The 14,169-nt window shown below is 40.8% G+C and overlaps 1 pseudogene; it reads right to left on the bottom strand.

Moving 5' to 3' along the window:
- The window catches only part of LOC118899064, a 33,794-nt pseudogene extending 19,995 nt beyond the window's left edge, over positions 1-13,799 (bottom strand).
- Between the last annotated feature and the right edge of the window lie 370 nt (positions 13,800-14,169).

Raw genomic sequence — 14,169 nt, 5'->3', positions numbered from 1 at the left:
CACGAGACCAGTCTGATGGGAAGAGACTTAAACAAGACTGAAATTCACTTTCTAAACCTCCATCACCAACTGGACGATTCTCAAGACACAGGTGCACCAAAGAAGTCAATTATTCAATCCCTTTAATGGGGAGGAACAGTTTAAAATTTTATTTTTTTAGTTTACCCCAAAAGCAAGTATCAAATGTTGGCAGGACACAATGAAGGCTTACCTTTGTTAACATAGTTAAGTCTCTCTCAGAACTAGCCCATTTAGCTTCAGGTTCCTTAGCGCACCCGACGCACTTACACAGCATTCATGAGCTTTACACAACTGGAAGGTCACATCTTTATTTCTTATCGCAGGAACACGACTTCTGTAAACTTTATTTCTGTCACAACCTAAACCAAAATTATTGTAAAATGAGTGATTTAAACCGTACATTTTATCATCATTAAAAAGTATCTAAATAAATAAAAAAGCATCTGCTCTGTGCTAAAGATTAGAAACGACTCCTGCCTTTAAAGCCTTCATTAAGAAGGAAGATGTATAAACTCAAAATTTCAATCACATGAGATAAGTAAACATAACCTTTATGCACAGAGGTTCCTATGGAGGCAAAAAATTATATCTAAGTGACGGCTTCATGATAACCCTGAAGTAGAATCTAGAAAGATGAGAGTATGCAGAGTTGGAGTAGGAGGTGCATTAACTGCAGAGGGAACATCTGTGAAGAGACACTCAAGCCTGATTCCTGCTGGGCACAGTAAATACTGCAGGTGGGGATGACTAAAGGCCAGGGGGCCAAGTGCGAGAAGAGACAGAAAGGAAAATAGAGATGCTGGCCAAAGCAAGCCTGGGAGAGAGCATGGCTTGTATCCCACAGGTGATGAGGCCTGGGACTACCACTGGCTGAGTAAGGGTGCCTCCGCTGATTAGAAAAAGGCGTCCCGCTGCTGAAGGACCGATTAGATAAAGGGAGTGATCACAAAAAGCTCCCCTTCCTCAGGGCCAAAGAGCCCCATGAGGGTTGGCCGAGCACAGTTCAGACTAAACGACTCTGGACAGGGCACACGCTGGGCAGCTAGTATGCACTAACTCTGTGTGGGCAAGCCATTAGCAGCATTATTTTAAGCGTATCTTTTTATGTTAGAAGACCACTTAACCCGAGTAGGCAGATGAACTTAGAGGAACTGAGCCCAGGGGCCGTGAAACCACCCAGGAGTTTCTGCCATAGTCTGGGCAAAATGTAATATGGATGAAGAAGCAAATTTAAGAGGAGGCCAAAATTTACAAGCTAGATCCACTGTATGCAAGACATAAAGAAAGTTCAGTGAAGGAACTCTGAAGAGAATGGGCTCTACAATAAATTTTTCTTATATTCAATGTAAAATATTAGGCAAAATTAAGTACAGTGGCCTTTAAGGTCCCTTCCAGCTCTAATTTCTTTTGATTTCTAACTTATTACTCTGGTTAAGTAAAGTCCCTTCAGAGGTACAGAACAGTTCTTACACCTGAATGGGATGCAAAGAATAATCTGACTTCTTTTCACCAGGGGATGAGTTGAACGGTCCTTGCAGGAGAGATAACAGATGGTGTGAACCCCAGATCCTAGAAGAGGGCCAGGCACACAATAAGTATTCAGCTTTTCAAAAACAAATGAACAATCATTTCCTCTCCTAGATCTTCACACCCTTCCTCTGCTGGCTACTTTCTCTCAGCTTATAAACATCCTCAAATATACCCACTTAAAAAACTCTCAAACCTATGATTCTTTGGATCTTCTTGTGGATAACCTAAGTCTCTCCCATGCCTTCAAACACCTGTCCTCCCAAAAAGCCCAGATCTGTATCTTGGGCCCAGACCCATCTACCAGGACCCTCTAAAGCACTGAACATGAAGTAAGATCCTCTCGCCACCCCCAATCCCTTTCTACTGTGCTCTGTATCTCACAAAAAGATGCAGCTGTAAACTGTCACCCACGTTTGCTGTCCTCCCTTTTCTAACTGGTCACCAGGCTACACCCATTCTCTCTCAGATCTCCAAAATCCAGTCCAACTTTTTATAACTTAAGTGGGACCCTTAGATTACAATTCACCCTGCACCCAATCAACTGCATTCCACATGGAGGTCCCAGTGAGCCTCTAAACCAGAATTCCATTTCACTGTTCTTTGGTGTTTCCCACAGCCTTCAGGATAAACATCCAAACTTCTGACAGGACAAACAAGGCCCCTTTCTGTTGGGCCTCACTAGGTTTCCAGTATCAACTCTCATTTCTTTCCCAAACCCTGAGTTCCAGTCCTGTACATTAGTTTTGCCATATTTTCTTATATTTCTCAATCTTTAACACACACTGCTCCGTCCTGCCACCCCAGGAGCTTCTACATATCCTTAGAAAGAATGGCACCTCCTCCAAGAAATCTACCCTGAACTTTCCCTTCCAAGATTCTGTGCTCTGCAAAGGTGAAAGATGGGGAGGAGGGATAAATTAGGAGTTTGGGATTAACATATACACACGACTATATATAAAATAGATAATCAACAAGGACCTACTGCATAGCACAGGGAACTCTACTCCATATCTTGTAACAGACTGTACAGGAAAAGAATCTGAAAAGGAATGGATATATGTATAACTGAATCACTTTGCTGTACACCTGAAACTAACACAATATTGTAAATCAAGTATACTCCAATATAAAATAAAAATTAAATTAAAGAAAAGAGAGATTCTGTGCTCTGTAGCACCAGAACTCACTTCCTCCAGAGCACTGACTACTGTGCTTGTGTTTACCTGCCACCCAGTAGAAGGGGAGCTTACCTAGGGCAGAAGCATAGTCTCCAGCAGCCCATGGTTCTGACAACTCATTCAAGTGCCAGGATACTTTACACACATAACCTGCTTAATTAATTCTAAGAACCCACAGAAAGAGTGGTTTTTAATGTCATTTTACAAGTGTGGGGATTGTAGTGCAAAAGAAACCTGCCCAGGCCACAGAGAGCATAAGCCCTGGAATTCAAACCCTAAGCTGCCTTCACACTGGTGCTCTTTCCACTATATGATATGACTATTGAAAAAAAAAATTTTTTTCCTGAGCCCTCTTTTAATGGAAAGGAAATGAAGCTGGGATATATCAATTTCCTAATCGCTTTGGTGTGTACAAGGCAAAGTCATTCAACAGACCAGGTAACATCTGTGCAACAATTAACGATGCTCCAAACTGTGCTAAATGTTCTACATTGTAGAGTCTACAAGCATTAACAGAGTGAGACCTTGTAACCTCCACAGAGAGTGGGTCCTATTAAGCCCATGCTACAGATGAGAACACTGAGACCTAGAAGCCTTAAAGCACTCAGCCGAGGTCACCAAGCTGGCAGGGGTCCTCAGCCGCACGCCCTATCTAGTGCACACACACCCGGGCACTGGGCACCGGTTCTAGTGCCCACCCTCCACCTTGCACCATCTAAAACCCCGCTTTGCAGCGCCCACACGAGGGCCCCTGGAAGCGGGAACTACAAACCTGTCTCGCCAAGCCGTGGCTGGAAGAAGCTCTGGATACAGATCAGGGGCAGAGGGTGCTCAAGAGCGGCGTCCAGTCCACCCCAAGGTGGCGGTCAGCGTTGAAGTCCAGCAGGCCCTTCTGCAGGGAAGCGCACATGGCCGGCAGAGGCAGCGAGTCCTGCAGCACACACAGGCCCTCACAGGGCCAGAAGTCGGCCACGCTGTCGCGGCGCAGCTTCACCGAGTGATCACGGCCAGAGCATGGCCTCGGGGACTCTGGCTGCGGACACGATGCCCACACCCGCCTGGGGGTCCCGGGTCACCACCCAGCCCCTCGGGCGCCCACCGCCCGGCGGCTGCAGCGCCGCAGCGTGTGCAGGACCCGCGTCGCAGCCAGAAGACGCAGGGCCACGGGCCCCAGCTAGGCAGGCCCCTCCATGCCGCGCTCCCGCGCCCCCGCATCGACGGCTGTCGCCGCCGGCCTCAACACCTTCCGCGCCGCAGGGCTGCGGTTTAAGCCTGCGTGCGGCCCCGTGGGGGTGGGGCTCAAGGACGTCAGTGCTCTCGCCCTGCGTCCGCACGCAGCCCCGCCTCCCATGGGGACCTGGCCTGAGGAGCAGGGACGGGAGCTTCGAGACTAAGGCAGCGCGAAAGGTAGGAGGTGTGGAGAATTTGGGGTTTCCAAAAAGCGTTTGCTGACTGATCCAAACAGAAGTGAGACATGGTTGTATCAACACATTTTAAAAGTAGTTGAACTCCCGATAAGTGTCTGTGCTCGCCCCGCCCAGGAGAGAGCGTGCACTCCGTGAGGGACACATGAAAGGCTGAGTGAACGTCTAACTGTGGTCTGTTACCTGGTGCACGGGTGTGTGAATTTCTGCGGAGAGCTCTCAATTTCTGTAGTTTCTGCTGACTTAACACAGTGAATCACTTTGTTTTGTACTGACACCTCCACAGAGAATTTACTACAGAATATCCACTTTACAGAAGAGAAACTGAGGCGTAGGAAGAGAAGTGACTGAGTAAGAGGAAGGACTCAGACCCTTGGTGTTAGTAAATTAACCCTGCAAGGAGGCCGTTAGCCTGCGATGGCTCTAGTGATGCGGCCGCCTACGTAAACCAATCAAAATCTAAGCCTGTCAGCGCCTCAGGGTGACGAACACCGCTGAGGACGACCAGTCACAAACCACCAATTAGGCTTTAAAGCTATAGCAAATCAGTCATTTCCTTGCTTTGCTTCTGCCCTTTTAAAATAAAAATCTCTGCAGCTCCTGTGGCTGGAGTGCTCCTCACCACTTCCTCTTTGTGGTGCCTGAATTGAATCTATTTTTGCTCACATAAAGTGTTAAAATTTTAAATATGCCTCAGTTTGTCTTTTAACATTGGCCGTAGAAGTTGGATTTGTGTCCAGTTTCTAGAACAGTGGTCCTCCTCTGGTCAGGCCTTAGGCATTACGTGTACAACGTTCCTCTTCTACCACCACATTCTGGATGCCTCCACCCACTACCAGCTCCCGTGCATCAGATCCCCTAGATGTGGTCAGCAATGGCTTTTACATGCAGCGTGGTCACATTATAACATCGCAGACACTCCTCCATCCTCCAGCCAGCGTGTGAAGTGAACCATTACCATTCCTGTTGAAGAGTCTGGTGTGACCACTTTCCCAAACACAGCCACTCCCCAGCTAACCCTGGGTAACCACTCTTCTGAACTTGGTCTCCATCACTGCCATGGATGTCTTTATATTTAGGCTACATTTTTAAGTATTCTTAAACAGCATATAGTATTCTACTACGTTTTCTCTTGTTACTTGCTTTATTTAGTGTTATCTTTGCTAGGTTCATCCATGCTGACATGTAAAGATGTGTCTAGTTCACGTACTTTCCTCGCTATGTAGGATTCCCATGTAGGGAAATACAATAATTTATATGTGCATTTTCCTGTTGATGGACATTTAAATTGTTTCCAATTTTCGGTATGATTTCTTTTTTAAAAAAATTTTATATACTTTTTAAAGGTTACTTTACATTTACATTTATTACAAAATATTGACTCTATTCCCTGTGTTGTACAATACATCCTTGAGCCTATCGTACACCCAGTAGTTTATATCTCTCACTTCCCCACCCCTGTATTGCCCCCTCTTCCCCCTCCACGCTGGCAACCAGTAGTTTGTTCTCTATATCTGTGACTTTCCTTCTTTTTTGTTATATTCGGTAGTTTGTTGTATTTTTTAGATTCCGTATATAGGTGATATCCTACAGTATTTATTTTTGTTTGACTTATTTCACTTACCACAATGCCCTCCAAGTCCATCTATGTTGCTGCAAATCACAAAATTTTGTTCTCTTTTAAGGCTGAGTAGTATGCCATTGGTTATATGTACCACATCTTCTTTATCCATTCATCTCTTGATGACACATAGGTTGTTTCCATATCTTGGTAATTGTAAATAATGATGCTGCGAACATTGGGGTGCATGTATCTCTTCCAATACATGTTTTTGAAAACACATGTTTTTGTTTTTTTCGGATTTATACCCAGGAGTGGAGTTGTGAGGTCATATGATATTTTTAGTTTTTTGAGAACCCTCCATACTGTTTTCCACAGTGGCTGCACCAGTTTACGTTCCTACCAACAGTGTACCAGGGTTCCCTTTTCTTTAAAAATTGTAAATTTTCTTCCTAGTGGTAATTGAGATGATAGTTCACTAATAACATAAGATCAGGTGAAGTCTAAAGAAATTTTAGAAAACCTGGATAAAGTAAGAAAACATCTGTTCCTTGGCATCTGAATGTTAGAGAGACACCAAGACATGTGGGCCAAGTTCTGGAGAGAAGGGAAACACAGACGTAAGCTTGACATTTAGTGCAGCTTTTCTCCTTGGGGCATTTGCTAATTCAAATCTTACAGCCTAGGAGCTGAAAAGCCAAAGAGTTCAAAAGACTCTAACCACAGAAGCCAAACAGCAAGAGCCATTTTACATTGATAAAAAGCATTTTAACTATGTAGAAGCAGAAAATGAAAAGAAAGAACTTTGCATTACATTTAATAAAAGTTTAGGGAGATCTTTGTGGTATATTAGTAAACTTATTTGTGGAAATTTAGCCATGTACATTGTGTTGGAGAGGCACCAATAGTTCAAGAATTCTCACAATTTGGGTACACAATTGCCTTAATGTAGGCATGGTGGCAGCCATTTACATAACAATGATTTGGAGGATGCTGTGTTAGTCAGCTCTTGCTGTGATAATGCTTTGGAACAAATCGCCCCAAAACTCAGTTACATAAACAAGAATTTATTTTTCTTGGACTTATGGGCTAGCTGCAGTGGCTCTCTTTTAGAACTCTAGATGGCTGGCTTTGCTCCATGTTTTGTGTCAGTTTGAGGTCTGTCCCACACATCTTCCTCTGGAACTCTGCTGTGAGGCCGCAGCTCCCAGGCCCTGTCTTTTCACAAAGTTCACTGAAACATAAGAGGTGAGCCCAACTGCACAAGCCCATTTAAGGCCTCTGCTGCTCATTTAAGGCCATCATGTCTGCTCACACTTCATTGGCCAAAACATGTCACAGATCTAAGTTGTATTTAGAATATGTGTATTTGTTTGAAGTTGGGTGCTCTCACAGAAGAATATTGCATTTTGGACAGTGTTACCTTAGCATTTTCATTGGCATTTGCAAACGTGATAAACGTCATGTGCACTTTTTCACCTTTGAGAACTTTCTGAAATTGTGGGACCATTTCTATGGGAAAAGAGGAAGGTACACTTTAGAACTCAACTCTAGTTCTGGCATTGTTGGGAGAAGAATTAATGAGATAAGGTCAATACAAATGAAAGATTTGGGATTCACATATTCATCATTAACATCAGCATTCTACAGAACATTCCTGGAGAATTGTGATGCTTGCTTTAGGTGATTTCTATCATAAATCATTATAATTTGACCAAGCCACTTCAGTAAAACATACATCATACAGTACATCGCATTTTAGTTTTTCCTACCACTCCACAACTTATCATCAATACTGTACCATAACCCAGAAACAGAAAGAGAAACTGAGTGAATTCATTGTTAGCAGATGGGCTTCACAAGAAATACTAGTGGAAGTTCTTCAAATGATAGCAGACAGTAACTCAAGCCATAAGAACAAAACAAAGAATGCTGACTAGAGCAGCTGTGTAGGGAATTATAAAAGATAATGTAATTTCAAATTTCTTCTCCTTTCTTCTCTTAACTAATTTAAAAAGTAAGTGCATAAACAATATGACTATATTTGGATTGTTCTGTATATAACATAAAGAAATATCATATATTTGATGATATGGCACAAAGAAGGCAGTGAGAACAAAGCTGTATTAGAATAAAAATGACAGTAGATCATAAGCTGAATCCACAGGAAGAAAGGAAGAGAACCAGAAATGGTAAATAGATTAACCCAACAAACTCAAAAATATTTATTTGCTCTACTTTCTTCTCTAAGCTCCTTTAAAAGATAAGCTTGTGAGAAGTAATAATTATAATAATATGTTGTTAAGTATGTAACATATAGAAATGTAACAAAAACAAAAAAGAGAGGAAGGAATACAGCTCTATAAATGTACAGTTTCTGTTTCTCACTGGAATGAAGCTAGTATACATCTGAAGAGATTCTGACAAGATGTATTACATAAGCCCTAGAGCAGCCATTACTCAAAAAATATGGTTAAAAATCATTAAAGGAATTAAATGTTACAGTAGAAAATATCCACTTAATATAAAAGGAAAATGGAGGAACAACAACAATAACAAAAAACAAAAACATAAAACATGTAGAAAACCAAAGGTAAAATGATAGACAGAAATAAATCCTACCATATCAATAATAAAAACTAAATGTAAATGAATTAAACAGTACAGTCAAAAGGCAGATATTGTCAAACTGGGTTTAAAAAAATGTTTTCTATAGAAGACACTCCTTGGATTCAAAAGTCTAATGTGTACAAAGTAAAAGGATGAAAAAAATACATCATGCAAATAACAACCATAAGCATGCTGAAGTGGCTATACTAATACCAGAAAATATAGCCTTTAAAACAAACAAAAAAGTTACTAGATATGAAAAGGGACATTTTATGATAAAAAAAGGGAAGATACAAAAATTTTTAACATATTTGCCCTGAATAAGATAAAACCAAAATACATGAAGAAGAAAATACCAAAATCCATGAAGAATTGAAGGAAGAAATAGATAATTGCACAACATTAGGTAGAGGCTTCAGTACTCCACGGTCAATAATGGATAGAACAATTAGGCAGAAGATCAACAACGATATAGAAGACTTGGACAAGACTATGAATTAACAAGACCTGATAAGTGTCTACAGAACACTCAACCGAACAGTAAAATACTCATCTTGTTCAACTACATGTGAAACATTTTCCAGCATAGACGACATGCTAGGCTATAAGACAAGAGATTGAAACCCACATACATTGCTAGTGGCAATGTAAAATGGTGCAGCCATTTTACAAAACAGCTTGAGAGTTCCTGCAAGTGTTAAACATCAAGTTACCCTATGACCCAGCAGTTTCACTACTAAATATATACCTAAGAGAAATAAAAACTTATGTCTGCACAAAAGCTTGTACGTGAATGTTCAGAGAAGCATATTTCTAAAAACAAAAGGTGGAAATAATTCAAATGTCAATCTGATAAATGAATAAACAAAATGTGGAATATCCGTACAATAGAATAGCATTCAGCTATAAAAAAGAATGAAATATTGATCCATGTTACAACATGGATGAACAATGAAAGCATTATGTAAAGTAAAAGCAGCCACTCACAAAAGATCACATATTGTGTTGTCAAATTTATATGAAATGCCCAGAATAGCAAATCTGTAGAGACAGGAAGTAGATTAGTGGTTGCCTAGGGCTGAGATGGTTGAAGAGAATGAAAAAAACATTGTTAATGTGTAATGGGTTTTTTGTGGGGGGACAAAAATCTAAAATTGGATGGTTGTGATTGTTACACAAGTCTTTTAGTGGTTACACTAAGAACCACTGAATTGTATACACTAAAGTGTTGAAATTATGGTATGTAAATTACATCCCAACAAAGCTGTTAAAATTATGATAATTTTATATTTATAAATTTGAAAATTCATCCAAAATTACACATTCTTAAAAAATGCAACCTAACAAGGCTAACCCAAGAAAGAAAAAAATATCTAAAAAACCTGTATCTACTCCAAAATTTGTTTGTATAATTAAGTACTTTTACAGAAAATGATTTCCAGGGATAAATGGCTTTCCAAGTAAATTCTTCCAAATATTTAGGGAAGAAATATTGGTAATCTTACATAAAAATCTTCCAGGAAACAGAAAAGTATATATTGCTCAAAATCTTTATAAGGCCAACATAAGCTTCGGATCAAAAGTAAAAAGAATATTACAAGAATACAATCACAGGCCAGTTTCTCTTTTGAACATGCATGCAAAATGTGTAAACAGAAGCACAAACTGTATCCATGGTATGCAAAACAATCATATATCACAATCAAAGTAGCTTTATTCTAGTAATGCAAGGTTGCTTTAATGTTTAAACATGAAACTGATCCCAGGAATGAATTAGAGTGGGAAAAAAAGTCATTTAAAACAGAAGTCTTGGGAATTCCCTGGTGGTCCAGTGGTTAGAACTTGGCGCTTTCACTGCTGGGGCCCTGGTGTCCAATCCCAGGTCAGAAAACTAAGATCCTGCAAGCCATGAGGCAAGGCCCCGAAAAAAATAAAGAAAAAAAAGAAGTCTTAACCAGGAGAAGCACAAGATCGAATAAACCTAACAGATAACACCTTATGAAAAGTAGGTGAAGATTATGGAATATTCTAAAATTTAAAACAAAAAGAAACTTTTAAAGATTCAAGAGGATGTGACAAATATTGTACATAGGCAAAAAATAAAATGAAATAATATATGCAAATGATGGGAGCCCAAAAATCCAGATGTCCAAGTCCTGTCTCTGAATATTCTCATTCAATGGGTTCTGGATTTCCTCTATGTTTAAAAACCTACAGATGATTCTGATACGATACACAGACACAATGTAAAGCTTCTGCTTTACAGGAAATAATACCAGATTATTTTGTTATTTTATAGTTATATTAACAGGTTGTACTATTGACGGATAAATCTGATGTCAAAATACACTCCCCACTTGGGATAAAAAAGGAACTAGTAGTCTCTACTGCTACTTGGTAGCAGCATGCATGTATTGCAAGGGCAATTATTGTAGGGATCCAAATTAGGGGAACATTTTAGAATTGGAAGACTACATACAGATCATCTAGTCAAGCTTCCAACTATTATGGTTGTGAAAAGTAAGGCCCATATAAATGAAATGATTTATCTCCAAAGAGCGTTAGTGAAAGAGTATGAAATAAAAAATATCTCAACTTTTAATTTAGTGCTGTTTTTATTAATCTCAAGTATTAGCTTAAACTTCAGTGTGACAGATTTGGGATTGAATTCTTGCTCAAATTTACTGATTGCATGCCTTTTAGTAAGTTACTAAAACTTTTTTTAAAAAATAGATTTATTTATTTGCTTATGTATTTTTGGCTGCGTTGGCTCTTCGTTGCTGTGCGCGGGCTTTCTCTAGTTGCGGAGAGCGGGGGTTACTCTTTGTTGCAGTGCGAGGGCTTCTCATTGTGGTGGCTTCTCTTTGTTGCTGAGCATGGGGTCTAGGTGCGTGGGTTTCAGTAGCTGTGGTTCATGGGCTCTAGAGCGCAGGATCAGTAGTTGTGGCGCACGGTCTTAGTTGCTCCATGGCATGTGGGATCTTCCCGGACCAGGGCTCAAACCCGTGTCCCCTGCACTGGCAGGCGGATTCTTAACCACTGTGCCACCAGGGAAGCCCTACTAAAACACTTTTAACTTTGCTTTTCACATATGTAAAATGGTGAGCCTTGACTGATACAGAATATGAGATAACTTAGCACTGTTCTTAACACATACATGTAGTTAAAATTTTTTGGCTCACATCCCTCTTAAACAGCCTCTATCCTCTTAACAATGAATGTGTCTTTCAGCTAACAAAGCACCCCAGAGCTGACCACATTCTGGCAAGAGATATAAGATTCTTTTTCTTACTGGGGGTTCTTTATAGCTGATATTTGAACTGCACTTAAACATGAACATCTCTTGTTTATACTGTATTAATGGATTTGATAGATGAATTTTAAAAAGTGATACGCAGGAATTGAGCTGCCTTACTCTCAAGAAATATAATTCGATAGTGGTGGCTAGAACGATAAACAGTGTTTGAACAGGGAGTCCATATTGGATGTGAACTACCTGTACTCCCATTTGTCTATTAAGAATAAATAGAATCCTTTCAAAATCTGTTTTAAAGGGCAGTTATTTCCCTCTGCCTCATTTAAGTTACCTGAAAGAAAAAGACAATCTCCTGAATCCTTGTTTAAAAGGCTTTTAATATAAAGCAGACAATTTTTTGCAACATTTCCCAAACTTTCCATTATCAAATTGGCTGAGGCTTCTCAACGATTATCATTTCACAACAATATCTCCATTTTCACCGTCTTTAAATGAATTGGCCTAATAGATGTGCCATTAAAACAGAGCTTCACCCTCAACATATTTTAAAGTTTGTATTCAAACAGTATGAAGAAAACAGGATCAGGGAATTCAGCCATAAAAGTGAATGGATTACTGATACATGCTACATCATGGATGCAACTAAGTGAAAGAAATCAGGCACGAAAGGCCACATATTGTATGGTTCCATTTATACGAAATGTCCAGCAGTGGCAAATCCATACACATGGAAAATATTATACATTAGTGGTTGCCAGGGGTTTGGAAGAGAGGGAAATAGGGAATGACTGCTTAAAATGGGTGTAAGTTTCCTTTTGGGGTGATGAAAATGTTTTGCAACTAGGCAGTGGTGATAGTTGCACAACATTGTGACAATAAAATTCCACTGAATGGTACAGTGAATTGTAAAATGATAAAATGGTGAATTTTGTGTTATGTTCATTTTCCTACAATAAAAAGGAGAAAGAATTAGGGAGAGACTTAGAGTTTGGGAAAGTAAAGTGAACTGGTCAAGAAAAAGACAGCTCTACTGTTCACTTTTCTCTCAGCTCTCCCAGTGCATTAATCCTCAGCAAAACGTAGCCTGAACTTGTAGATGATAGGCATTCAACATAGTCCAGGGAAAAGTAAATAAAATAAAACCTAACTCTTCTTCTTTAGCGCATCTATGACAGGTTACCTTCCTGCTCAGCCACACGGACATTCATGAAGACGTTTCACTTTAGGTCTCCTCTACTTCAGTACTTTACTCACAGCTCATTCACACATGTAGGCAACAGCATCCTTAATTCGATGGAATCTGCAGTGCTGGTTGTGATCAGTCTCATGAATAGAAAAGGAAAGGTGGTGCAGAAGCCAAGAGAAGAGATTTTCAAGACAGAGACGTTGTTTAAGATATAACTCGGCTTGGCGGTCACATAGATAAAGATTGAGAAGTAGTCCCCTGGACTTGTCAATTTAGAAATCATTGGGGGCTTCAAGGAGATCAGTTTCATGAGAGTAGTGGGGCAGAAACCAGATTGCAGTGTAGATGGGAGGGGAGCAATGGGGGGCAAGTCAAGAAATTGATGGCAAAGGGAAAGAAGGGAGGGGTGGATAGAAGGACAGGAGAATAGAGTGGGGGAGGGCATTTCCTTGTGGCTCTTTAACTCTGGCTGGGAGGGGCCAACAGAGAAGGAGAGCATGAAGATGTAGGAAGAGAGGATGGCATCCCGAGCCCAAGGAGGACTGGCCCCTGTCTTCAGCTCCCACCAGCTGGATGTTCCCTTTCTCTAGCTTTCCACGTAGGCTGTGGAAGTTGCCCCATGCCTCCTTGGATCAGCTGCCCTTGATTCGTTCGTCCTTTTCTTATTTCTCAGCACATCTGGGTCATACGTTATGTGAAGACAAACAAATCACTACTGATGGTTAATTTTCTTGAAAAATCCCCCAGGCATGTACCATTTTGGAGAACTACATATTGTTCCTCAAAAAGCCAAAGTAGCCCATTTTTCCTCTCTCATTGGGAGAGATTGCTGTTTCTTGGAGAACCCGAGGAAGATGGTGACTCGCACTTAGGAATAACGTTGCTTGAAAAGTGCAAAAGGTGAGGTAGTTTGGCTGTGAGGGGCCTCTGAGTCCTGAGACTTCCTGAGAGATGGCAGACACACAGCTCCCATTTCCCTCTTACCCTGGGCTATGAGCTCATCAACGGAGATGGTAAATAAAGTCACCGACATGGTTTAAAGGATAATTTTGTTCTCTCTTTTTCATTCAGAGCAAATTTAATGGAATTTGTATACAACATATGGATGAAATATCCATAAGATGGGGCTTGACTATATCCTCATGATTCCCCTTCCCTTTTCTACATCTGGCCCCTTTAGCTCTGCAGACTTAACCCCACACCATCAATCCACCCAGTCCCCAGTCGGTCCACTGAGCATCTCTTCCTCCTTCGCATCTGGTCATTGTCGTCACCTTGCTCTCCACTACCGCCTCCTGCAGTAGCTGTTAGGTCCAAGGAGGTTGGTTCACTGTGAGCAAGTAACTGTCAACTCCATGGACAGGTGGAAGTGACTTGGCAGCCGGAACGAGCCCACCCTGAGT

This window comes from Balaenoptera musculus, chromosome 8 (assembly GCF_009873245.2).
Source record: "Balaenoptera musculus isolate JJ_BM4_2016_0621 chromosome 8, mBalMus1.pri.v3, whole genome shotgun sequence".
Taxonomy (NCBI): domain Eukaryota; kingdom Metazoa; phylum Chordata; class Mammalia; order Artiodactyla; family Balaenopteridae; genus Balaenoptera; species Balaenoptera musculus.
This window is presented reverse-complemented; position numbering and strand designations above follow the sequence as displayed.